The 25,549-nt window shown below is 45.6% G+C and overlaps 1 long non-coding RNA gene across 1 annotated transcript; it reads right to left on the reverse strand.

Annotated features, from left to right (window-relative positions):
* Nucleotides 1–14,212: 14,212 nt before the first annotated feature.
* On the reverse strand, nt 14,213–25,244 carry LOC117525228. The gene is made up of 4 exons (XR_004565000.1): nt 25,235–25,244; nt 18,819–18,825; nt 17,902–17,907; nt 14,213–14,405 (listed from the first exon to the last, which is right to left on the reverse strand). It is a non-coding gene; the product is annotated as an uncharacterized LOC117525228 (long non-coding RNA).
* Between the last annotated feature and the right edge of the window lie 305 nt (nt 25,245–25,549).

Consider the following 25,549-nt stretch of genomic DNA (forward strand, 5'->3'; position numbering starts at 1 on the left):
GGAAGGATCAGGAATTCTGGCTTTCAGACAGTCGTGCAGTTCTCTGATGGATCTTTCCAGCTCCTTGTGCTGCTTGGCCAGGTTGTACAGGGCCCCCAGAGAATTCTTGCCCACATTCAGGGTGGTGGTGGCCAGCCCTAGTTGTTCCCTTTCCATATGCTCCATCATGCAGGCTAGCATGTCCATACTAGACTGAAGACCACACAGTTGAGTATGGAGGCCCTCCTGAGCACAAGAGATGTTGGCATTGTCACGGTGTATCCTGAACAGGTATGCAGCTGTCTGACTTAGTTGTGGCATGATTTCCTCAAATAGCTCATGGGGAATGTGATTTGTGAGGGGCAGGAGCTGCTCCAAGGTTTTTGGAACAGACTCTTGTGGAAGACGAAGCTCTCGAACCAAGATTGCCATGTCCTGTGGGGTGACCATGACCAGATTAAGGTTGTGCAGTCCAGGGGACAGGAAGTACAAGGGGGAAGGCATTTCGTGTGTGGGGGGAGTATTGTTGATGTCGCACAGGCAAGTGGGTGGGACACTCTGGGCATTTAGCAGCCTGTACAAAGCTCCCCTCTGTCCTGGTGGGTGAGTTTGGCTAAGGTCTACCCCTGCTGATCCTCCTTCAGAGGTACTGGGCTGATCAGAATATCTCTCCTGCCTTGGGGGTGGAAAGCTGGGGACAGGTCCTAGCAGTGAATTGGGTCTAGGATGCACTCGGGCGGTTGCTGCATATGGCCGACCTTGGCTGCCTCCCCTGGAGGGTATCGTTGCCACTGGCACATGTGACTGTCTCCATGGCATCTGCGGAAGGGGTGTGTTCCTGAGTCCAAAGGGTCCTTCAGGTGATGGTGGAGTCCTCGGGCCGACTCTTGCTGCAGGCAGATTCTGTGAAGCCGTCATCGCCAGGTGCTGGAACGATGAAGATCCTTCTGTTGCCAACTGGTTTAGCTGCTGGATGGAAGGCGGCTGTGGCGACCAATCATGTCTCGACCATCCCTCCTGCATATCCTCTTCTCCAAACAGTTCTGAGAGTCCAATCAGACTTGATAGAGGCAGATCAGGCATAGGTCCCTGATCAGGGGAGTCTGGTCTCTCAGCCATACTCCTGTGTCCTAGTAATATACATATACGTTCATTATTACAGCTCCATGTCATTCTTTCAGATATTGTCTATCCTATCCCTCATTTTGTGGGGTGCATGTGTGTGAATGTAAATGTGCGTGCATGTCTTCTTCCTCGTCTACAATATCACCAAGCACGGTCCATCCCAGTCCTCCCTATCTGGGGTATACGCCACAATATTAGGGAGCTGGGGGCTGTCGGGGAGGATAATTGGTATTTCATCCATGTCCATATATTCTGGTTCTCTGTCTGTTTCGTTTGTGCTTTCTTCTAGGGCTCGGATGGCTAACAGTGGGAGCTGTCCTACTGTGGATGAAAGCAATTTATTGACCAGAAATTTTATCAAGGGAATACCACAACATATTACCAGCAAGAACCGCCACCCCTGTTAGTGCCAAGATTACACCTATCTGGTATAACCAGTCTTTCCATGATATCCACCCTCTCCTTAGAGTCCCAAACAGTGAAAACAGTGGGCCAATATTCATTCCATTCCCTACAATGTATCCAGAATCGTCAGTTTCATTTCTCCCTCCTATGGAGTTACTTAACAGTTCCTGTTGCATCTCTTCAAGTGTAATTAAGAGCTCTGTCAAATTTCCGTCTTCCCCTGTACGCATGGGAATAGCTGTGCAGCATTCGGTGGCTTTGATCATAATACAAACTCCTTGTTCATCAGCCATCATCATCTCGATAGCTAATCTATTTTGCATTGTCATTAGCGAGGTGGCGTGCAGTTGTTCGGTTAAGGCTCCTACTGCTGCCAATGTCCAGTTCAGGTATCTTTGCTGATTATACCATAAGTAATTAATCCACTGCACCTCCTGGAACCTAGAACGGATTTTTGGAGTAACCCCGAACAGAGCCAATGCCCATCCCCATTTATCCGCATCTTCATCTGCTTTAACTCTGCTACTGTCTATGGCTTCTAACTGTCGGGGAATCCCTTCTGGTATCCCGTTTCTTACTGTGATGTTGTAGTCTGTTTTAAACGTCATTATTCCTCTTTTCTTACGAAGTTTCTGTGGCATGGGTTGTATTGAATTCGGCATTTCAATTACTGTTATTGCTCCTGTGAGCATCACAGGAGCACAAAGGCCTTTCCAATTCGGGGACAGCGATGACAGGAGTTTCCTTTTTTGTCCGCATATCCAAAAGATGTCAGCTAAGGGTACCGTTCCCTTAGCTAAATTTGGAGTAGATACCCATGAAGCATGGGTGAGATTCAGTCCAATTACAGACCCCCCTGTGGCCGGTACTATTTGTTCACACTGTATGCCTGCTGCTGGCAGGGTGTGACAGACGGTAATGTTCCATGCTGTTTTGGCCGGTTTGTATTCTTGCTGCTTTTGCATACACTGTATGTGGTGTTTTGGCTGGGTCGTCCCTACCTGCCAATCGCTTATGTATTGTGCTACTAAGCCTTTAGCTATACAGAATGGGTGTATCATCCCTTTCTCTATTTTAATCATAGGTGGAACGGTTCCTTCTGTACTTAGGGGCACTGGACAAAGTTTACTGTCGGCAGCATATTTTTCATCACCTACTGCCATTTTCATAACACATTATGTATAGCATTCTGCTTGGTCTGAGTTATGTTGGGGACTCCTATAACAGTTGTTGATATCAGGTAGGGGTTTAGCCTGAGGTATCACACCTTTCCAGTGACAGGCTATGCAAGGCTTTTCACTGATCTGCCTAGCCGAAAATTTCAACCATTGGTAAAATAAATTGGTCTTCAACCCTTGTGTGCGGGCTAGGTCTGTACTGGGATCCCATCTCCCTAAGTGACTGCTTGTTTCTAGGCTTCTAATTGTCCTCTTTTTCCTTGGTTTGATTTTTACCCATTTTGTGGCTTCATGTACTGTAACAGTTACGTCTTGCTTGGTTTCCCTGCATCCTCTTTTATCACAAATTACCTCTATGTTGAGTGTTCCCTCCTCTTCACATTTGATGCTAATGGCTTCGCCTAATATGTAATCCCCCCAGCTTTCCCTGTATTCCTATGTTCTTGTAGGCTTTGATTTAATGTATACCAAATTATATGTTTTTCCTGTGTTTAGAATGCCTTGTTTAGCTGCTATTGCGGCCATGGCCACGGCACAGTCCGTTGTATGTTTTGGATGTCTATTTTCTCCCATACTGACCACCAGTAGTATTGTCAATCCCTTGAATAATTCCTTAATCATTGCTCTGATGACTGTTGAGATGTGCTACTAGATGTGCTACTAAGTGAGCCGTCACGAGATGAGCTGTCACTAGGGATGTGTGGTGTATCTGTGCTTTGTCTGGGTTGTACTTCCTGCGGTCTTCTGTCGGTAAATCTACTGAGTTGCTGTCCGAGTCTGATGTCTCCTGGGCCTGTCTATCTGTCGGTCTGTATTCTGTCTGTCTGTTGGCCTGCGTCTCCAGTTGTTTCTGAGTCTGCATCTGAGTCTGTCGCTGCTCTATCTGGCAGGGATCCACTACTCTCTGAAGCTGTGCGTCGTCTTTGTTCAATCAGTCTCTGTGAGCGCCTTGGCCAGTGTTCGCCTGGCTGCAGGGAGGCGTGGCCTTCCCTCGGTGCTTCTTCTGGCTGCAGGGAGGCGTGGCCGTCCCTCGGTGCTGCTGTAGGTCTCTGGCTTCTCCTGCTTCCCCCCTTGGCCCGGCGGCTCTGCCAAGACGAGCTTGCCGAGGCCGCAGGGGCGCTGGGCCACCAACCCTACAGCAGTGGTTTAAATGAAACCAAGTGTCCTTACCGTCTACTTTGACTGCTGTACGTGAGGCAAGAATAACTTTGAAAGGACCTTCTCGGCGGGGCCTGTCGCACTTCTTTTGAACACCTTGACGTAACCAGATCACCAGGCTGGATGCTCTGATTTCGAGTGGAATTTCTGCTTCTCTGTCTTCTGTAGCACCTTTGACCTGCAAAAAGATAGTTTTGTGCATTTGGGTTAACTGTCTCAGATAATTATGCCATTAGTCTTGTAGCTGCTCCAGCGAGGGTCCTTCGTAGGGTCCTCTCAGGTATGGAATAGGCATCGGCCGACCTGTAAGAGCTTCAAATGGTGTCAAATTGGGTTAGTCGGTTAGGTTTGTGAGCGCATTGACAAGTAAAGCAAGCGGCAACAGCATCCAGCCAGGTTAGTTTGCCATTACTGTCTGCTATGATTTTTGCTAGTTTGTTCTTTAAAATGCCATTAGCCCGTTCCACCCGCCCCATTTGATTGGGGGTGATAAACACACCCAACTTCTGTTTGATACCCAATTGTTTGAATGTTTCTTGTGTAACCTTGGCTACAAAGCCCTACCGTTGTCAGATGAGATAGTATCTGGAATGCCAAATCTTGGAAAGACATCTCGGCACAAGAATTTGGCTACCGTTTATGGCTTGATTTGCAGAGGCTACTGCCTCAATCCATCGGCTGAATCTGCATATCACTACCAAAACATATCTCATTCGTTTAACTCGATTGTCAGCTCCCATGTCTATGAATCCATCATAAGATGTCTGAATGGCCCATCAGGGACCGGAATGTGGGCTAAAGGGGCTGTGAATGATTTCCGGACATTGTACTGTGCACATACCTCACACTCATTCAACAAACGGTCCACTGTAGCTGCCATATATGGTGACCACCAGACAGCTTTTAGTTTGTTCATAATTTGGACTCGCGAACAATGATCAGGTCCGTGGGCCCAAATGATTGCATGTCGTAATAAATTGGTGGGTAACACAAAATGTCCATGACTACTGCGCCACAGCTTGTCCGCTGGCCCCTGACTGCGTGTCTCAATAGCGCCTCGTTTAACCCACATTCGTTTTTCTTCTCCACTGGCCCTACTTTGAGCCACTATCAGTGCGTCAAGTGAAACCAGTGGGGCACAATCTTGGATGGTTAGCAGGGGAAACATATTTTCTCCTTGTGCTCCTTTGCGAGCTGCGTCATCTGCTAGATTGTTACCTTGAGCTATGATGTTATTATTCTTTTGATGACCTGCACATTTAATGATGGCTACCTCAGACGGTAATTGGAGAGCTTGTAACAGTTGGGAAATCGCTTCTCCATGAGTGACAGGGGTGCCATCTGCTCTCAGGAATCCCCTTTGTTTCCAAATGTTTGCATGTACATGACATACGCCATAAGCGTAGGCTGAGTCTGTGTAGATATTAACACGTTGATCTTTAGCTATCTGGCAAGCCATAGTTAAGGCTTTGATTTCTGCCAGTTGGGTTGAACAAGGCTGATCAATTCCTTGGGACTCCAGTAATTCAAAGGTCTCGCCATCCGTGTTTAGTTTAACAATCCCCATACCCGCATGCAATCCCGCGGCATCCCGAAAGCATGAGCCATCCACGAACAGGGTTAGATCTGCATCTATGTCGTGATTATACAAATGTTCTCTGGCTCTCAAAAATTTCTCTGTCTCTGCCACACAGTTAGTGGAGTACCATCTAACGGTGTGGTCAATTTGGTGGCGGGATTCACCGTGTGACAACGTTGTATTGTTATTTCTGGAGCGGACAACACAACTTCATATCCAGTGCGTCTAGCTTGTGTTAAGACAAAACGTTGACTGGTTAGCAGGGCATGTAACTGATGCGACGTGTACAACGTACTGCATGTCCCATGATTATGGATGATGCTTTTTGAAATGCAAAGGCAGCTGCTGCTAGACCCTGATAGCATGGTGGCAATCCTGTTTCAATGTTGTCAAGCTTTGTACTATAATAGGCCAATGGTTGTTTTTCCTTCATTTGTTTCCTGCATTAGTACAGCACAAGCATATCCAGTTTTTCAGTAACATACAACTGGAAAGGTTTCCCATAATCTGGGTTACCTAACGCGGGAGCAGATTGCATGTCTGTTTTTAGGGCCTCAAAAGCTCCCGTTGCCTCATCTGTCCAGACGAGGAGAGCTGCATTGCTTGTTTGCCCCACTGCTCTAATCATGGCACGCAAAGGTGCAGTTTTTATAGCATAATCACAAATCCACGGCCGACTGTACCCTGCCATCCCAAGGAATGAAAGCATCTGTACCCACTGTTTGGGGTTTGGGAGCCTTGATTATAGCCTCCACTTAGCTTGGGGCTATACATCGCGTGGTCCCACACAACTGTCTTCCCAAGTATTCTACGTGTTGTTTGCAGAACTGCAATTTGTCCTTACTTACTTTATGACCTCCATCTGCCAATGCATGCAATACAATTAATGAATCTTTTTCACACTGTTCTTGAGTCTCTGATGCAATAAGGAGATCATCCATATATTGCACCAATGTACTGGGTATGTCAAGGTGTTGTAAATCTTCAGCCAGGACTTTGTTAAAGATGGCTGGGGACAGGTTCAGTCCCTGAGGTAGCCGTGTATACGTTAGCTGTTGTCCCAGAAATGTGAATGCAAACAAATGTTGTGAGTCTGGGTGCACAGGCACACTGAAATAGGCTGAACACAGATCTATTACTGTGTACCATTTTGCTCCAGCAGGGATGCTTGATAGTATAGTATGCGGATCAGGTACTATAGGTGCATCCATTTCTATTATTGCATTGATAGGACGCAGATCATGTACCAGCCGATACTCTTTGGTATTGTTTTTAGGGATAGGATAGATAGGAGTATTGCATGGGCTTGCAGTTTTTATTAAAACTCCAGCTGCCATTAGTCCCTTAATTACTGGTTTTATGCCTTCAATAGCCTGAGGTTTAATGGATACTGCCTTGGTGAGGCAGTTTTGCTCCCGGTTTTACTTTTATTTTACTGGTAAGGCTGTTTTTACTAGTCCTACATCCGTTTTGCTTTGGACCAAACCACTGGTGGTATTTGCTCTAACAATTTCTCTTGTTGGGCCGATAACACCATCTGTCCCTCTGGTCTAGGATCGAGCTCCACTTTTGAGCTATAGCCTCATCATTTACTTTTAAATTAATTCGTATAAACTGCTGGTCTTTACAGATGTACTTGTGGACTTTCCATGTTTTGCCATTCTTCAACTTCTGAGGCTGTCTTACCATGGACCTAGGTTCATGGGATTCATACTTTTCTGAGACTAAAGGGTCACATGAGGTGTGGCATTCGGCACTTGATACCATTGTTGTTCAGCTGAAGTTAGCTTGACAGAAGCTGCGGCCCCTTGGGGGCCTAAAATAAATTTCTGTGGTGGTTATGTGAACAGCCGTTGATTCATCAATGCATCCCAGCAGCATGCATAGTCAGTTTGGTCTTGTTTGGCATCGAACATCAGGGGTGACATGTAAAGGTAACTAGGTGTACATACTGCTTCATAGTGTTGTTCTGCCCAGGGCTTCCATTTTCCCATTCCAGTTGAAGATTTGAATTTTCTGGTTGTAACTTCAGCCAGTATACCATGGGTTGCACAGGTCGGCCCTTGTTTTCCATGTCCATAGCACCATAATGTTGGCGAGTGCTTCGTCAGGAAAGTGTATTTGCAGTCCTTGATGGGTACACACTATCTGGGTTTGTAGCTTACATAAATGTCTCTTCCCAGCAAATTCACAGGTGTAATTTTGTGAGTATAACAGGGGTGCTTCAATTGTTTTCCTGCAATCGTTACAGGAAGTGGGCGTGTAAACGGTATTATTTGAGCCTTCCCAGAGAAGCCGATGGTCTTAATTACAGACCCAGAGAGGGGGAGATGAGCGCCCATTTTCCCTATGCAAGAGTATGTTGCCCCTGTATCCACCATGAAAGGGAAATCTCTGTTTTGTATATTAACAGTGACGGTTGGCTCTTCCTTAGGTATCATCGAAATAGCCAATGCCACCGTTCCCCCTCTGTCTTCTCTAGGCCTCCCTATTGCCAATAGGCAGAGGGTCCACCCAAGGTCGGGGCCGGACAATTCTCTCATTCGATGTCCAGGTTGTCCACAGCTCCAACAGTCATTAGAGGGTTGATCCCCTATTGGGGGTGTTGGTCCCATAGGCGGTCCCGCTTGACTGTTCCTGGGAGCTGAGTTTTGGAATCTGCTTCCAAATGAAGGTTGGCGAGATCCTCTTCGCCACCTCCTCTTTGACCTGAAAGTTCCGTGACTCTCCTCTCCACCCATGACTGTAGGTGGGTCCATTTCCAGGTGTGCCAGTGCTATGTAGTGATAGTGATGCTCCACTGGTGCCGAGACTTCTCCTGCAGCAGTGCTCCCTGCTGCTCCTTGGGGGCTCGGTGTGGCTGTTACCACAGTGCCTGTATGGTGGCAGCAGTGTTTGTCTAGGGGCTAGGCTTGCCGACTCAGAAGGAACAGGGGTCATCATTGGGTGCCTGGGTCTTTGTTTTTTTCTTTCTTGACTTGGTTAGCTCTCCCAACTGCATCTGCACCAATTTTTTCGTCAGGGATTTTGCTGCTCTTCTTCTTTTTGTTTTTCTTTCTTGTAGATTTCAAGATGGTGACAAATATGCTCAGAGTATAAAGCCCAATTCATTTTCGATAGTCCCACAACTCCATCTAGGGCTTTCTGAACCTCATCTGGTAGAGCCTTTTTTTACAGTTATTTTAAACAGGATTTCAGTTGCTGGAGAATGGTTCCATGCATTTCCTGGTTCCCCTCCGCCCATCTTTTCTGGAATCGGTGCAGGAACTTCTTTGGGCACTCTTCAGGTGTCCACTCCTCATCATCCAATTTAGAGGGATCCAAGACCTCAGGGTACTTCTTCTCAGTCCTTCCCACATGGAGTTTCTATAGCGATTAAGGGGACTTCATCATGTTGATTAGTGCCCATCATTGTGTTAGTCCACCTTTCCTGCCAATTCTTCAGTGTCATGTTTTCCCATGACATGCATTAGCAAGGCTTTTATGTCAGCTAAAGACAAGGTTACCCCTGCAGTGCCTTCTTCTAAGGCAGTTATCCATCTCCCAGCTCCTTGGGTGATGTCTGGCAGTCTGTTGGCCAGCCCCACCATGTCTGTCCAGCTCCATGGGGTATACACATGATGACCATTTCTAACCACCAATGGGCATATGAGGTCTTCGTCCTCCTCTTCTTCTGTGCGGACTCCATACTGTCTTCCAGATCGAGTGCGACTGACTGGTTCCAGGCAGTCCATCCAGTCGGTTATATTCTGTTCTAAAGCCGCTATGTCTTTGGCTACACATTGTTGTCTTTGCCTGAGTCGGGCCTCTTTTGCAGTCTCAATGATGATCTCACCAGAGATTTTCGGGTGGGTGGCTCTATAATGTGATTCCCTTGATTGGGCGTCGATTGTTGTAATATTCTTCTTTCCTCGGCGTCCCTATGTCTTTGTATTCTTTCCTTCGCTAGCCGAAGTTGCTCAGCTAGTTCTTCATTATCTCTTCTGGCCAGATCCAGTGTGTCACAGAAGCTCTTGTGCCACTCTTCGGAGCCTCTATAGCCTGTGAAGGTCCAGTTGGCTGACTTATGGTGGGAGGGGATGGTTTTCAGTGGACCTCGATGTGCAGGCGGAGCCTTCAGGTCTCTCTCTTTATCCTCGTCTGCCTCCGTGTCACTGTTATTTGTGGCCCCCCCCTGCTGGTCGTGGTGAGCGACCACTTACTTTCGGACTTGGAGACCTTGTATGATCCATTTGACAGACTGAGGACCTGTCTCCTTGTGGCTCTCGAGCTTTTAGTGTCAGTGTGAATTTGCCCTCCACATCCATGCCCTTGGTCCTCTTCACGAGTTCCTAATACAAATTGTCCAGCTGTCTTCCCCATATCATGACGTTTATATGGGGGTGGCTCTGCTTCCCAGCTCGGTGCACTGGCTTTAGTCCCTTTGGATCTTTCCTCTGTCATTTTTTCTCTTTTCTGCTGTAGCCTCTGTGCTTCCTGCTTGAACAAGGCCAAAACTTCTTTTTCTTCAGTGCGTTTTTGTTGTTTTTTACGTTCTTCTGCTGATCTTTAATTTCTTTTTTCTGTATTTCTACCGCAACTGCTTCACACATCACCGGATCAAATGATCCCACCAAAGGCCATTGCCTGCCCCCATGTGACCTTTTGTGCCACTTTCTCATACATTGGTTGGCCTTAGTGCGTTTTCCTGGATATTTTCTTAGTACTAAGTCTAGCGGGGTACTTTCCCGACCTTGACCTTGAGAGTTACCCATGTAACCCTGACAAACGCTATGTGAGGTGTTTCTATGGTGTTCTGGTAGTCCCTCAGGGGCTGTCCTGATCCAGACCAATAACTTGCTGGCTGTAACACCTGTTTTGTATTTTAAACCCTTAAAAGGATTAAATTTCCAACTGCTATGCCCGTCTTCTTATCTTTAACTAAATATGAAAATTTACCTGTTTCCCACCGAACCTTCCTTGGGACCACAGTCAGAGTCAACCTAGGAAACAGTTCTTCACCTGGATCGGTTGGTAGTGTTACTAAATGATTTAATGGTATGCTAAGTTCTTTATTAGGGTCAGCACAAAGCAGCTCCAGCCACGGGGTTAAACCCTGATGCCACAGACGTCTTATCAGCAGCTCCCAATTAATTAGAGGGAATTGTTCTTTCTTTTGCTTCAGATTGATTACCTTAGTAATCTGCCATAATTTCTGATTGATCTCTTGTTCGTCCTGCCAATGTTCTGCTCCTACCCTGTCAAAATAGGTCCTTTCCAGCCAAAAATGTGTCCTGATTCCCTGGGTTTCGATGTCTCCGTCAGTCAAGTAATGTTCTGGGAGTATTATTTCATCATCACTTAAGTCTCCCATCAATGACTGTCCCAAGCATTGATCAGTCTGTCAGCTTTTTCACTATAATCTAAGCTTTATCTCTTTTGATTTATAACCAATTTTATTTATTTAATCCTCTTACAACCCTAACACTTCCTAATGTCTTTGCTCCCGACTTTCTATTTCCCTTCTAATTTAATTTTTTTTTTTAACTTTCTGCTTCTCGTCTTTTCTGCTATGTTTGTTTATTAGTTTTCTCTCTTTGAAATAATATCTACCTTCTCTGTATTTACATAGCACTCTTCTCCTGTCTTTTTCTTCACTGTCTCTGTTCACACTTTCCCTCTCTGCCTGTCATGCACCTCCCAAGTCCTCCTGTTGGGTCTAAATACCTCCCCCTCGTACTCTTTCACATTAATCTTGTATGTCAGCCAGCCTGCAAGTTCTCACAGCTTTACACAGATTACTCTCCACTCTCCCACACACCAATCTTCAAAAGCTTTATACAACAAAAATTATTAAAACAACTTTCTATATATCTCTATCTAGACTTCTGCCACTTTTCACTCCGCGGCTTTAAACAACCTTTTATTCACTTAACACCAATGTGTTCTGTTTAAGCATGTATCTCTTCTTCACGTTAGACAGCTTCTCCGGCGCTGTCAGCAACTTCATATATTACTTTTTCAAGCCCTCTTTGAGCGTACAATATTTCATTTACTTCTACGCCTTACCGCGCCTCGCGTGCGTATCCTGTGCTTAATATATTATTTTTCACCAGCTCCTTTCTGAGCATACAATATTTCATTTACTTCTAACGCCTTACCGCGCCTCGCGTGCGTATCCTGTGCTTACTATATTATTTTCACAAGCTCCTTTCTGAGCATACAATATTTCATTTATTTCTACGCCTTACCGCGCCTCGCGTGCGTATCCTGTGCCTTTCTGCACTTTCTTCTACCTTTTTCTTCACTTACTGAGCTCCTCATGAGCTTAATGTGCCTTTGCACTGAAAATATTCTCTTTTTCTTTTCTTATAAAAAACTCATATTACTGTGTACTTAATTACTTATTCTTCTCCCACGCCCCACAAGCGTGTATCTGGTGCCTTACTGCACTATTTTTCTGCTTCATTAATTCTCATGTATTCTGCACTAGCTCTTCATTCATTTTTTTTTTTATAGTTTTTCTCTTTTCTTAAAAAATGACGTCCTTTATTGAGCTCTTTTACTTACTGTCAGCGGTGCCACTTTGCACTTTCCTCTTTAAATCTCTTTATCATGTACGGTATTTCTACTGCGCCCCCTCAGGCGCTTATCTTGTGCTTTCTCTGCACGTATTCTCTGTTAAACTCTTTTTTCTCACTTATTTCACTTCAGTCTCTGTTAAACTCTTTAAATAACCTTGTATTACCTTGTATCTATTTGTCAGTATACTCCCCTAAATTAACCCCTACAGCGCATGCTATCAGCCGGCACGTTAGTAACAAATTTCAACACCAATTATTCTCCAAGCATTCAGGTTAGTTCTTCACGCACTCTTTTTCCGCACCAGAGTTCATGAACATTCCTGACCTTTCACTCACACAGACATTCTTTTTTCCCGGGAACACACACACCTTCTGAGCATTTTATCTACAAGGCCTGATAATTTTCAATCTTATCTTTTTTTTAGTCTCTTATCAATTTTCTTAGTCCAGGTTCTTTGGGTAAGAGGCAATTAAAAATATCACCTGTCAACTTGGGCGGAAATCCCGACTCACTCCTCCAGATCGTGCAGAAATTATAAAAGGTTTCTGCTTACCTTTTAGTCGTGATCACTGTTATTTACGGTCTGGAGGGATGAGCTGGACTGCCCCAGGCTGCCGGAATGCCCCTGGACCCTCCTGAAGCTGGCTCGCCAAGTTCTGTCGCGGCTCGTCTTTAGTCTTCTCAGGATGTCGTCTTTTAGATAACACAAACTAATTGCAAGTGATATGCTAGAAAATGACACAACACTTAGAATAATTCAGCCTTAAGCAAGATAAAATGCACAGAGTTTTTAAGTTTATTTAAGCCTTCGACACAAAGCTTAGACAAACTGAGTCCTCTAGAGAGACTGAATATGACAACCGCGCTCGTCTATTTATTGGAGACCCGCGGGCATCGCTCCTCCTTCGACTTTTTTTTATTTATTTCATTCCCAAGACATGGTTTTCTATTGGAAGCGTCCTCTAGTGAACCCTAAGCAGGTGTTAGGCCATTATTTCAATGTGACAAATGCTCCCATTAAAACATGAAGGATTTACAACTGATTTTTTTAAAAGACCTTCAGCCACAGGTGCAGCTGGCCTGAGGCCCCCTCCGCACGTGGCCTCAGCCACACGTGCAGCTGGCCTGAGGCCCCTGCACGTGGCCTGCAGGAAAGCACCTAAAAGGCCTTGGAAAGCCCCTGACAGACTAAATGACTAATAGAGCCCTTTTTTTTTGGGTTGAACACCTGCTAGTTCAACCAGAGGACATACAGTTCGGATCAGGACACTTGATAGTTCATCACAGTTCAAATATGGACCTAAAAATTCTTCTACAGCTGGTTTATGAGTATAGTGCAGATTTATGTTGTAATATGTGATAAGTATACCTTATCACATGTCTGTTTATATATCACACCCTGTGTCATGTCCCGATTTATCACAGTTCATTGGAAGTACACAAAGTCAGTGCACGGCAACATCGTCGCAATTATTTTTGAACTATCTAACTGTTTTTCCAAGTTGACTGAGAACAATTTTGGACTTCTATTTAAAGTTTGTGTTGGGCTGTTAAGCAGCAGTGAAACACCAACATGTGAATCCCTTTTCTGTTGTTTAAAAATGAATAAAATATCAAATAACAAGGATCTATTTTAGCCGTTATATAAAACAAATAATGAATGTTTTTTCATTCTCTCAATGGAACAAATATTTAATTTGGTGAAAGACGGAATGTACCATTCACCTTGGCTTCACCTGGTTGAATGGAACATTCCATCTTTCACCTCATGAAATATTCATACCATTGAACTCATAAACATTCATTATTTGTATATTATTACTCTGTTAGTCTCTATAGGAGCATGTCTAATGTCTTTGATTGCTTTAAAACTCACAGTTTGATGAAGCTGTTGAAGTTTGATGAAGTTCTTCATCTGCATGCTGCAACCTACTGGCTTCTTGTTTTCAATTCAGCCTGCAAGACTAGCATCGATTCAAAACTTTGATTCTGAGTGCTTTGGCTGCAGTCTTTACTTTGAATTATGTGATGTACTATCTGATATCAGACGTTATTTAATAACTAGGTATTGTAACTTAGTTAGTCCACAGTCAGCTTCTTGTTTTGAATTCAGCAGCTTTGAAGCACACTTTCCTGCTGTTGCACCGCACAAATGGAACCCGTACAGACTTGTGATCTCTCCATTCATATTAAGAGTTGTCATCTCTTCCCTGTTCAGCCCACTGAACCGAGTATTGTACTCATAGCGCATGCACAGCCAAGTTGGCTGAAAGTCCACAGCTCCGGAAAAATAATTAATATTCCTGACTGTGTCCGAGTGTTTGCTTGTGGGTAGGATGAATGTATTTGTCAAGAAAGGGTTATCAATAAAAATATTATTGTTACCTTCTCATCAGATAATACAGACATCCTCATCTCTTGTGGAAAAAAAAGAAGTTGAAGTTCTAAACTCAAATCAGTGTTGCTCCTTTTCTTTTTTGGACTTTTATAATTTTTAGGCTATATTTTATTCACTGATACTGTTCATACTGCAATTTAATTCAGCAATTATAAAACATAGGCCACCTTGTTTTCTTTTAGGAACACAGACAAAATTTATTTTTTAATTACTCATTCAGTTGTTTTCATAAAGAAAAAAACCATTTGTCCCTTGCTTTATGTTATTTTTTATTATTTTTTTATTTATTTATTATTGTTGCTTTTTTGGCCTTGTGACAGACTGGCATCCTGTCCTGGGTGTACCCCGCCTCGCACTCTATGACTGCTGGGATAGGTTCCAGCCCCCGGCGACCCTTAATTGGACTAAGCGGTTGAAGATGAGTATTGTTGCATTTTTGTGATCCGATGATGATCCACAGCTTACAATGGTGGTTTTTTGTGGTCTGTGACACCCCTACACAAGCAGAGTCACATTGAGGTCTTCATGAGCGTTTATCTTGGCGCGTCACAAGCAAAATACTAAAAAAAATATGATTACACCAAACCCTAACAGCAGCATTCTCATTTATAAGATGTAAATATTTATTTTCAATCAGAGCTTGATCTCGGTGATTTTGCAGAAATAGTGTCTGTGTTTATTTCACAAGGTCTAGTGGTTAGACAACGAAGAAAATTGGACTGGTGGGTCCCTCACATGGCTCACATCAACCTCTGGACAAATATAAACTACTGAGGGAGGAAATGGAACCAAAGCTGTGTTTATAAAAAAAAAGAGATTTATTTATTTATTTTATTTTATTTGAAAAGCCTCTTCAGTTATTTGGATTTACTTTTTTTCACATTCATTTATAGTCTTTGATGTTTCTGGCGTAGGAGGATTATGTTAAATGTTAAGTATTGAATTGCACATCAGAGTTCTCAGTCTGATGAAGTCAGCACAACCACGTCAGCTGCATAAAGCAGAGGTGTAATTCCAAGGTCAGAAAGTTGGACACCCTCCAGTACTTGACTGCACCTTGAAATCCTGTTCATGAACATCACCAACAGGATTTCTGTTAAGGGGAAGCCCCGGTGGAGTCCAATACCCACTGCGAACAGGTCTGATGTGATGCAGAGAACAGTCCCACAGCACTCCCCACAAAACACCTTGGGGGACCAGTTGTACACCTTTAACACGTCAAGAAAACACATGTAGACTGGTTGGGCATACATCCAAGCAATTTTCAGGATCTGTGAGCTGGTCTGCCATTCCACAACCACAATGGAACCCGCATTGTTCCTCCAGAATCCAAGGTTCAACTGTCGGTCTAAGTCTCCTCTCTAACCCTTGCCTAGGCTTTTCCAAGCAGGCGGAGAAGTGTGACTCCTTCATAATTGGAATACAGGCTCCTGCCCCCCTTTTTTTAAAGATGGGGACCACTTCCCCAGTTTACCAATCCAGAAGACTGTCTCAGACTTCCATTCAACATTGTACAGGCCTGTCAGCCATGACAGCCCAAGAACATCCAAAGAGTTTAACATCTCAGTATGAATCTTATCCACTCCTGATGAGTTGTCACCAAAAGTGTTTTGACTCCCTCAGTAACTTCCACAAGGATGATGGCACTAAATTTGCCCAAGTCTTCCATCCCTGCCTCCTTTCAGGCAGGGTTGAGGAGATACTCAGTCTTCTTTCCACTGTCTGACAATATCCCCAGTCCAGGTTAGCAGCCCTCAACCCTTGCTGAACACAGCCTGGGCTAAAAACTGCCCGACTTTCCTGAGTTGCCTTCTGTTTTGCCAGAACTGCTTTGATGCTGACCAAAAGTCATTCTCCATCCTCTCCAAACTCCTCCCACAACCCAACTTTTTGCCTCAGCAACCACTGAGACCACAGCCCCTCTGGCCTGTATCCTAGCCAGAAGGCAGCATTTTATCAAATTTTCACCAAATTGAAATGAACATCCTGAATAAGAATATCTCAGATGATTTAAAATTGTTCTTAAGCAGGTTTCAAAATCACTCTGTAAGGATAGACCACTTTGACTGCTATCTCCAGAGCATATGAGCGCTCTGTCACACACAGCCACTGCAGACTTCCCTGCTCCTGCTCTGGTAAATTTTCACCCTACTCCAACAAAATCGCTCACCACTTGCTCAAAAAAAAAAAGGAAAAAAAAAAGCAGGCCAGCACTGCAGGCAGCAGAGAAGAGAACACCTGCATTTGCAGAATTCCTTGGAACACTTGCCCGCTGTTTGGGAAGCTGAACACATGGAATGACAGGGACATTTCAAAGGTGAATGAGATTTGCATCTGGGTTCTCTCTCAGGGAGGATATGTACTTTTTGGCGTCACCTTTGGATCTCCAGATAAGCACGCCTGCTCGCTGAAATAGATCCTGAACAGGCCGACTGTTTTTGGATAAGGCTGAGGATTTGGGAAAGCGGTAAGTAGGGTTTCAGTCTCAGTGGCAGCATTCATTATGCTACCTGAGTTTCTTTGATGAGTAGGTTTGAATTTCTCCGATTCTGTTGCATACAAGGTCAGTTTGGATTATCCACTCTGTCTTGAAGCGTGGATCTAACAATGATGCTTAAATGATGCATTTATCAGTGGAAGAATCATGCGTCTGAAGTCTTGAACCATATGTGGTGTAACATGATCATACACTCAGCCTGGCACCATGTGTCACGTGGCTGTGAGTCACACTCTCACATCATGCCGGCAACACCGTTAACACTCACACCATGTGTTTGAAGTGCAGATGTATCATGTGCATGCACACACCATGTGCACACCATACATTGAACTTCAGACATGGGTGATTCTTAGACTACGGGCACTTATTATGTCCTTTGATCATATTGTATGAAAAACAGAAAAAAGGGGAAATTTCACACTTTTATAGTTATCTTTACAATGAAAGTGTGTTAAGAAATTTGTTCTAGTAGTCTATGATGGCTTTTTCACCTTTCTTCAGCATCATTATATGTAAATATTGCCGTTTTGTGCTTGTCCCACACCCAGACTTTTGATCTTCAATGATAAAAATGAATGGTAAAGAAACGTTTTTTCTAATGTTTTAAAATATCTCTGAATAAAATATCAGTAAAATAATCAAAACATAATTGGGGTATTCAATGTCATACAACTGTTGTGATTTTTTAAACAAAATGTAGTTGTCCCACACTATTGCCGTAATTTCCACCACAACACTGTAATGTTTAAACAGTTTGTATGAAAGATTGTTTGGGTAGTTTCTATGGAGATAAACAGTGACATCAGAGCACATGTATATAGTGCCAAATCACAACAAACAGTTGCCCCAAGGCGCTTTATATTGTAAGGCAATGGTGTGGTGGAAATTACATTTACAAGACCAATAGTGCCCGTAGTTAAAGAATCACCCACATATGGTGTGAGGACATGTGAAAGTGGAGCAAGATGGTGTGAGCGATAAATTTGCCCCTCCAGATTTTCAAATATGTCACAACCATGAGCTGGCAAAAGAATTCCTCTGCTCCACTCAACGCTCACTCATGGTTTGTTCTACATATATGTAGGTACGTGCGTATAACCTAAATATGGCATCTGCTGCGTGGATGTATCAGCTGTACACGGCCTGAGAGACTTTCCAGGCAGTAGTGCTGAGTTTGCATTTCATGGAATGTCTATTTTTTCTCAATTGGGAATCCCCCTATTAGATGACGTAGTTGAAATCCTCCACTGCAACCTCATTTTCAAACACCATGTGACAAGTAGAAGTTAGGAAATTCCATGATTGAAAAATTACGTTGGAAAAGTCAAAGAAATTCGCCTTGAAGGTGAGTAAGATCTGTTTTCAAATCATATAGAACATTTAATTCATGTAATTACTTACCTTTCTGCGATGTTTGGTGGTGATTGAAGCCTTCTGATCTGCAAAACCGATGTTGAGTCGGCAAGACATGACGAAATTGACATTTTTTTTACCTTGGAAACTACTGTCAGAAACTGTGTTTATACAGTGGATCGTTGCAAATCACACATTTAAATGAGATAATTAGCTTTGATAGAGTACCATCATTTTGCAATGTAAACATTGAGACACCAGTGACAACTTTCTGGTGTTTGTCCCTTAAAACACACAGATGTAAATTACCAAGATCTTCCCACCTTCAAATGCCCATAACTTTCTTCATATTTGACATAGAACAAATATTTAAACACCATTTTGAAGGTCTCTATAAGTTTCTTTTGCACCCACAATTTCTGTTACAATTCCTTTAAGTTTTTTGTTTTTTGTTTTTTTGTCCCATACCTAATAATATATGCTCTGGCATCAACTGACACACCAACCTTCAAACTTTCAGCTTTAAATTTTGAAACTGACCTGCTATTATTCTACTTCTGCAAATCCAGAGATTGTCACAAAGAGGCTTTACAGAATAAATAAGAGGTCGAATTCAAACACATTGCTATTCTCAGACTCCTGTCTACAAGAGATATTCCAAGGTTGAGCAAGAAGGTTTGGACTAAGGAAAGTGAGAAGCTCATGTGGGTTTAAGTAGTGTGGCGATTATCTGGAGAGAGAAGGTCCTAATGCATAAAGAAATAATGTTATAGTATATGTTTCAGAGGTGACATATTAATTCATTAGTTTTTGATTATGTCTGCTTTTTAGGTGTTTATTGTTATCTGCTTGATGTGGGGATTTTGTGTATTTTTTGTCTGCTCACAGTGGGGTTTCCTTGGTTTTGGCTTTACTGCACACTGTTGGTTAGTGGTAGGATTTGGGTGTGTCTTGTCTCTTTGTTTGCCACGCCCTCTTCCTATCTGTTCTCCCACACCTGCACCTCATCTGTTCTGATCATTCTTCTTATTTAAACCCTCTGTCTGCATGCATGCTTCGCCACTTCGTTGTTTCCTAGTATCTTCGTTCCAGCTCAGCTCTTGTTCACAGTTCTTGATCTTGTAGCACAGGGTGCATCAATCTGGCGAAGAAGCAGAGCAACATGAGCAATATACATATCTTCCGATAATGAGAGGCAAAGAGACAGGTGTGCGCAGAAGGCACCTGAAAGAGGGCGTGGCCAGGGCAAGAAAGAGATAAAGAGAGGGAGACAGAGAGACACGCCCACATCCCAGAGAGCCAGAAAACCCACACAGGGAAAAAGTCAATAATTAAAATTAAAAAAAAAAACAACCAATCAGATAAAAACTAATCAAAACCCCACAGCAGATAAACTCATGAGCTGACAGGACCCCCCCCCCCCCCCCCCGCCACAGCCGGCCCCAGATGGCCCAAGAGAAGCAGGGTGACCGGGATGAAAGGCCCGGACAGACCGGGGTCCAGAATAAAGCGGGAGGGAACCCACGACCGCTCCTCGGGCCATAACCATCCCAATCAACCAGGTACTGAAAACCGTGCCCACCGCCGAGAAGCCAGGAGCCGACGCACAGAGAACACCGGGCCACCATCCCACACCGGGCGGCTGGCGGGGCCGGCAGGAGGACACAAAACATTGGACCGGACAGGTTTGATATTGCTACATGAAACGTGGGATGGACCCGCATGGACCAGGAAGACGAAGATGGACAGAAACGGGATTTACGAACTTGGAAACAGAAATGGGCTGACAAATCTCGGAGCTAGTTTAGTGGGCACACCCCTAAGGGTAAGGTGACGCGTCGAGAGCCATACCTTCTGACCCGAGATGTAAGAAGGGGCAGGGGACCGTCTCCGATCCGTGGAGGCCTTATAGGACACCGCGGAACGTAGCAAAACCGCCCGCGCCCGATCCCAGGCCTTACGTCAACAAAGGATAAGACTTAGTGCTGACGGAACAGAGGAGTCGCGATCAGCTGAGGGAACAAGGCGGGCTGGTGACCAAATACTACATGAAAAGGGGAGTAACCGGTGGACACTGAGGGCAAACAGTTATGGGCAAGCTCAATCCAGGGGAGCTGGTCAGACCAGGATGTGGGGTGCCATGAGGTGAGCAACCGAAGCCCCTTTTCTAATTCTTGGTTAAGCTGTTCCACCAGCCCATTGGCCTGTGGATGGTAGCCCGAGGTAAGGCTGGACGAAACCCCAAGCAGCTGGCAAAACTCCCTCCAAAAATGGGACACGAATTGCAGCCCCCGTCCAACACAATGTCTTGTGGCAACCCGTGCAACCTAAAAATCTGTTTCAGCATTATCTCAGCAGTTTCCTTAGCAGATGGTAGCTTTCTCAAAGGAATGAAGTGGACCATCTTAGAGAGACAATCCACCACCGTCAGGACAGCCGTACAACCCTTAGAGGGAGGAAACCCGGTTACAAAGTCCATCGCTATATGCGTCCATGGTCGAGTCGGGACTGATAATGGCAGTAATGTGCCTGCTGGCGGGCGATTGGAAGATTTGTGTATGGCACATTGCTGACAAGCGGACACATACTCAGTGACATCTCTAAATAACCCTGGCCACCAAAACCTTTGTTTAACTATGAACACAGTTTTCTTGACCCCTGGGTGACAGAGCATCTGGCTCTCATGCCACCACCAGATGGTTTCCCCCCTGAGTGTGGGGGGAACGTATAGTTTTCCCCATGGACATCCTGCGGGAACAGGCGCCTCTCCTACTGCAGACTTTATTTTGGATTCAATGTCCCAGGTTTAGCGCAGCTACGAAACATGATGAGGGTAAAATTGATTCTGGCTCTGTGGTAGCTTCAGCTGGATCCCCCTGTCGGGATAGCGCATCGGGTTTCCCGTTTTTAGAGCCCGGCTGATAGGACAAGGTGAATTGAAACCTACTGAAAAAGATTGCCCAACGGGCCTGTCAGGGAGTTCAGTCGTTTGGCAGAGCGCAAATATTCAAGGTTTTTGTGGACGGTATAAACTATGGAAGCTGTGCCCCCTCTAGCCAGTGCGCCACTCCTCCAAGGCCACTTTTACCACTAACAGTTCGCGGTCACCAATGCCATAGTTTCGCTCAGCTGGGGACAGCTTCTTTGACAGAAGGTGCATGGATGCAGCCTGTTGTCGGATGGACTTCCGCTGGGACAGGACTGCACCCATGTCTACATTGGAGGAATCGACTTCGACCACAACCTGCCATGCGGGGTCAGAGAGGTGAAGCACGGGGGCTGTGGTAAAATGATCTTTTAGGACTCTGAACGCCTCGTCACACTCCGGCATCCAGGAGAACGGGCAGAGGGACGAGGTGACTGCATGTAAAGAGCTGCGATGGTGCTAAAACCCCGAATGAATTTGCAATAGAAATTGGCAAAACCTAAAAATCACTGCACCTCCTTGCGAGATACGGGGACTGCCCACTTGCGCACCACCGCTATTTTTGCAGGATCCATCTTAATTTCTCCAGCCGAAATTACAAAACCTAAAAAGGAAATAGTGGATCTGTGGAATTCACACTTTTCGGCTTTCACAAAAAAACATTTTGCAGCAGTGTTTGAAGGACCTGACAGACATTACGGGTGTGGGTTACCTGATCTGGGGAAAAAATGAGAATATCGTCCAAGTAGACGAAGACAAATTTGTTCAGGAATTCACGTAGTACATCATTGGCCAGTTTTGGAAGACGGCGGGTGCGTTCGTGAGTCCAAACGGCATTACGAGATATTCATAATGTCCGGAGGGTGTATTGAAAGCTGTTTTCCATTCGTCTCCTTGTTTAATTCTAACTAGATGATAAGCATTTCGCAAGTCGAGCTTGGAAAAGACCGTGGCACCCTCCAATAACTCGAATGCAGAGGAGATTAGCGGTAGTGGATAGCGGTTCTTTATGGTAATATCATTAAGGCCACGGTAATCGATGCAGGGGCGGAGTGTTTTATCCTTCTTTTCGACGAAAAAGAAAGCCGCCCCTGCAGGTGATGACGAAGAATGGATTAATCCAGCTACTAAAGATTCCTGAATGTACTCATTCATTGCGCGACGTTCTGGGGCTGAAAGGGAAAAAAGTTTTCCATGAGGCGGAGTTGCTCCTGGCAGTAGCTCAATCACACAATCATATTCACGATGTGGTGGTAACGATTTCGCTCTGGCCTTACTAAAAACGGGTGTAAGGTCATGATAACATTCTGGGACTCCTGCAAGGTCGGGATTAACCTCTAGCGGAGTGCATTCGGGAGCAAGAATACGTACATTAGTACATGACGGACTCCACGATATAATTTCACATTTCGCCCAATCAAAGTTGGGACCATGACGTTGCAACCAGGAGTGCCCCAGTATGAGCGGGTGAGTCATATTTTCCATTATGTGGAAACTGATTAATTCTTCATGTCTGTGTGAGATTAACATTTTAACTTGCTGAGTGCGGTGAGTAATTTGTCCTAAAATGTGACCATCCACTGCACGTACCACCAATGGCCGTGTGATTCTATACATCTTTAGCTGAAGGGACCTGGCAAGAGAGAGCAAAATTAGATTGGCATTTGATCCTGAATCAACAAAAGCCGAGACAGTAACTGAGGCATGATCAGACATTAATTTGGCCAGGATCATATTTTGACTTGACACAGAAATGGAACTTAGACTCACCCGCAATTCTGTTTTTGGCCGCATGGTGGCGCCCCTGGCTTGACAATGGGATATGACATGTCCAGACTGTCCACAGTAAAAACAGAGGCCGTCCTCTTGCCGGCGCTGTAGTTCTGCAGATGACAGGTGCATGCGTCCCAACTGCATGGGCTCCTCTGAGCTGAAGGGTGGAAGGTTGGCAGGAGTGGAGGCAGAGGGACGGCTTGGGTGTGTGTCAATCCGCTGAACTGGATAGCGGATCCCTCGGCGCGGACGGTCCTGAAGGCGACTGTCAGTGCAGATTGCCAGCGCAATTAATTCATCGAGCTCATCCGGCAAGTCGACCGCTACCAGCTGATCCTGTATCTCAGCTGACAAACCCTGGAAAAAGATGTCGATGAGGGCCGCCGGGTTCCATTCACTTTTTGCAGCAAGAATGCGGAAATCAATGGCGTAATCGGTGACCCGGCAGCTGCCCGGCTTCAGTCTCATGAGTGCGCGCGCTGCCTCGCGCCCAGGAGCCGTATGCTGGAACACTTGCTCAAGTGCGGTGGTGAATGCTGGAAGTGAAACACAGGCTGGAGACTGACATGCCCACTTGGCAGTAGCCCAGGCTGCCGCGCGACCGGAGCGGTGAGTGATCATGTACACTATCTTGGTTCTGTCGGTTGGGAACATGGATGCCATTAGTTTGAAGTGGAGCTCACATTGTGTGATGAATGGTTTGACATCTCCGGTGTTGCCGGAGAAGCATTCTGGACGTGACAGCTGATTGCATGCGACAGGCACTGGTGCTGGTATCACGGGCGCCTGTCTCCGACGAAGCCTGAGAATCGAACCGTGACAGCAGCTGACTCATCTGTGCATTGACAGAGGACATAAAATCGTTCTGACGTTTGGCGAGTTTGGAGATGCCGGAGCTCAGTGATGCAAGCTTCTTCCTGCTGTGCAAGCTGCTTGCTGTGGAACCGAACTGCCTGCTGGAAGGGATCTGAGTCTGCTGCCTCCATTACTGGCCAGATTGATCTGACAGGTGGTTTTGTCTGGAGACAAATGCAGCACTCAGGTAGGCAGTTAGGGTTTGAGCAAAACTTTAGTGAGATGAAGAGCACAGGTTGGTACACGGAGAGACAGTCCAAAAACACAGCAAAAGTACCATAGACGTCAGGCTTAAATAAGGTCAGAGTGAACAGGCTGGAGGTCGGTAATACGCAAAAGCAGGCAGGACAATGGACACAGGAATCGGAGGCAGGAATGAAGGCACAGTGCGCATCAATCTGGCGAAGAAGCAGAGCAACATGAGCTATATATATATATATATATATTCCGATAATGAGAGGCAAAGAGACAGGTGTGCGCAGAAGGCACCTGAAAGAGGGCATGGCCAGGGCGAGAAAAGAGATAAAAGAGAGAGGGAGACAGAGACACACCCCCATATCCCAGAGAGCAGAAAACCCAACACAGGGAAAAAGTCAACCAAGAACATAATTAAAAGCAAGAAAACAACCAATCAGATAAAACTAATCAAAACCCCGCATAGATAAACTCATGACCTGACAGGCAGCCCTGGCGGAGGCCAACATGCACTGGAACAGGTTTGACTTACTACCGGCAACGCGAACCAAGCTCCGGCTGTGGTCGTACAGGGACCGGATAGGCCCTTAGCAAAGGACCCCGGACCCCGTACTCCCGGAGCACTCCCCACAGGTGCCCCGAGGGACACGGTCGAACGCCTTCTCCAAATCCCAAAACACATGTGGACTGGTTGGGCAAACTCCCATGAACTCTCGAGCACCCGATGGAGCGTGTAGAGCTGGTCCATGGTGCCGCAACCAGGACAAAAACCACACTGCTCCTCCTGATCCAAGGTTCGACCATCGGTCGAATTCTCCTCTCCAGTACTCTGGAATAGACCTCACCGGGGAGGCTGAGGAGTGTGATCCCCTATAGTTGGAACACACCCTCTGGTCCCCCTTCTTAAACAGAGTGGACCACCACCCCGTCTGCCAATCCTGAGGCACTGTCCCCGATCGCCACACGATGTTGCAGAGGCATGTCAGCCAAGACAGTCCCACACATCCAGAGACTTAAGGTACTCAGGACGGATTTCATCCACTCCAGGAGCCTTGCCACCGAGGAGCTTTCTAACCACCTCCGTGACTTTGTCCTGGGTAATAGATGAGTCTGCCTCTGCGTCCCCAGTCTCTGCTTCCTCTTCGGAGACTGACGATGGGATTGAGGAGATCCTCGAAGTACTCCTTCCACCGCCCAAACAACATCCCCAGTCAGGGTCAACAGCTCCCCACCCGCAACCATAAACAGTGCTGGTGGAGAGCTGCTTCCGCCTCCTGAGGTGCGGACGGTTTGCCAGAATCTCTTCGAGGCCGACCGATAGTCCTCCTCCATAGCCTCCCCAAACTCCTCCCAGACCCGAGTTTTTTGCCTCTGCAACCGCACGGGCTGCGGCATGCTTGGCCTGCCGGTACCTGTCAGCTGCCTCTGGGGTCCCACTACCAACAAAGATAAGTAGGACTCCTTCTTCAGCTTGACGGCATCCCTTACTTCCGGTGTCCACCACCGGGTTTGGGGATTGCCACCGCGACAGGCACCAGAGGACCTTGCTACCACAGCTACG

The sequence above is a fragment of the Thalassophryne amazonica genome, chromosome 14 (genome assembly GCF_902500255.1).
Source record: "Thalassophryne amazonica chromosome 14, fThaAma1.1, whole genome shotgun sequence".
Taxonomy (NCBI): domain Eukaryota; kingdom Metazoa; phylum Chordata; class Actinopteri; order Batrachoidiformes; family Batrachoididae; genus Thalassophryne; species Thalassophryne amazonica.